Source organism: Meleagris gallopavo, chromosome 9 (assembly GCF_000146605.3).
Source record: "Meleagris gallopavo isolate NT-WF06-2002-E0010 breed Aviagen turkey brand Nicholas breeding stock chromosome 9, Turkey_5.1, whole genome shotgun sequence".
Lineage (NCBI taxonomy): Eukaryota > Metazoa > Chordata > Aves > Galliformes > Phasianidae > Meleagris > Meleagris gallopavo.
Genome location: NC_015019.2, coordinates 10,977,274 through 10,979,343, shown reverse-complemented (window position 1 = coordinate 10,979,343; position 2,070 = coordinate 10,977,274).

The window sequence follows — 2,070 nt, the reverse complement described above, 5'->3', positions numbered from 1 at the left end:
CAGTTTCCCTTTCCAGTAGGTATGGCTTATTCTTGGTCTGCAGTCACCTGGGAAGGACCCTTCCTGCTGCCATGCTTTGGGATGTGCAGAAGATGTCCAGGGTATGGCCAGAGCTGGCTGCCATCCCCCAAAATCTCATGATCCTAAGTATCTTCAGCACAGACTATCTCAGAGCAGACTGCAAGTAGTACAATGATCCAGGCTGCATTGATAGAATGAGTAGCAACAGCTTTAAAGTGAAACAGAGGAGACTTAGATTGGAATAAGGAAGAATTTTTTTTACACAGGGAATGGTAAAACCTTAAAACATGTCTCCGCCAACTTCTCCAACCCCACCGCGCTGCGGCTGTGTCCACCAGAGAAGTTGTGGGTACCCCATCAGTGGAGGTGCTCGAAGTTGGATTGAATGGGGCTGGTGACAGATGCCCATGTCATGGGGTTGGGCCAGAGAATCTTTAAGGGTCCCTTCCCCTTAGAGCATAGCTTGCAGGCTCACCCTTGCATGCGTCACCCAGCCCTGGCTTTTGCTGACCGAGGAAAATCACTAGCAGCTGTCTGCTGAGGACCACAGCCTGGGAGAGAGAACTGGGGAGGAGAAACGGAGGAGCACAAAGGGAGAGGAAGCAAGAGAAGCTTTGGGCCGGGGAGAGCCATAGGGATTTATCTCCCATCCCTGGGGGTCTGAAGGATTCACTCCATCTCTTTGCAGTTCCCTTGGCTGTTGCAAACACATGGGAACTGGAAAAGACTCCTGCTTTAATGTGAATTAACTTATTGACTCTGCAGAACTAAGGGTAGAAGATTGAGAGGAGGAAGTGTTGGGAAAGAGCTCCAATTAGGAGTGTTGAAGCTATATGTTATCCTCTGAGCCAGCAGGTGGTGACTGGGAGTGACCTGCAACCCTGAGTACCCCTCTTAGGACTCCAGTGCCCATATCTGCAAAAGGGTGTGGGATGTGGGATGGCTGCTTGAGACACGGAGGGATTTGGGTTCAACTCCCAGAAGATGGGAGTTGAAGATGGGGAGCTGAAGATGGGGAGGAGGGGACACTCATATTTCCCACCATCCTCTCCTAAGGAGAAGATCTCCAAAATATTCAGTTTTCTTCAGGTCTCCTCTTCTGTTCTAAAGCAAAGAGTACTGGTAGCTATTTCTCCATTTCAGATACAGAATACCTCCCCAGCTGCCTTCTGTCCCAGCATTTCCCACCTCGCCTCTCCCTGCAGCACTTTCCATTCAGCCTGCAAGAGCCTCCTGAATTCTTTCAAACTTATCTCCCACCCCAATGTTCCTGGGTGGGTGTTCTTCCCAGAAGAACTTCAGAGGCCTGTAATGGCCTCAGACATCACTGCAGTTGAGTAGGACCACCAGTGGTATAGCCTGAACCATGGTTGGGACTGAAGGAGAACAAGGTGAAAGCCTGTTAGAAAAGTACAGCCCAGCCATCTTGTTTTAATTTGCTAGGAAGATTTGTTTCAGGTGGAAATCTTGGTTGGAAAGGGGGTGGGAAGTGGTCTTTAGCCCACACATAGTGCTAACAAGGCTCCCAATCCTTGATCCCTTGGGGATCAAACCAGGACCCAGAAGAAAAGACTCGGTCTTCATGGAGATGCTATCCTTGCAGATACCTGCACTGCTCCCCTAATAAGGGTCCCATAAATCAGGCAGAGCTTGTCACTTGTGGTGTTCCAGCACTTTCTTCTTGATCTCCACCCCTATTCTCACCAGGCGTCTCGCCATCATCCTGCTGGTCCAGCCTTGTGCTGCCTTCCCGTGCTTCCCACCCACATCTCAGGTATGGGGACATGATGACAAGCACAGGCGGCATGGAGGAGACAAGGGAGTGAAGGCAGCTAGCAGCCCCCAGGCCAAGCTAATCAGAGAGAAACAGTGACGTAAAGGCAGGGGAAGCGGGGTCCCGGCCTTTCCCAGGCTCTGCCGTGCTCCACGCTCTGCTTCCCTGCCAGTTTATCGGCCACTGGAGCACGACCAAGGGAACATCGGCCAGGACAGAACAAATAAACATCCGAGTTTGGGCTTCCTTCCTTCCTCTGAATAACCGAAAAAAAA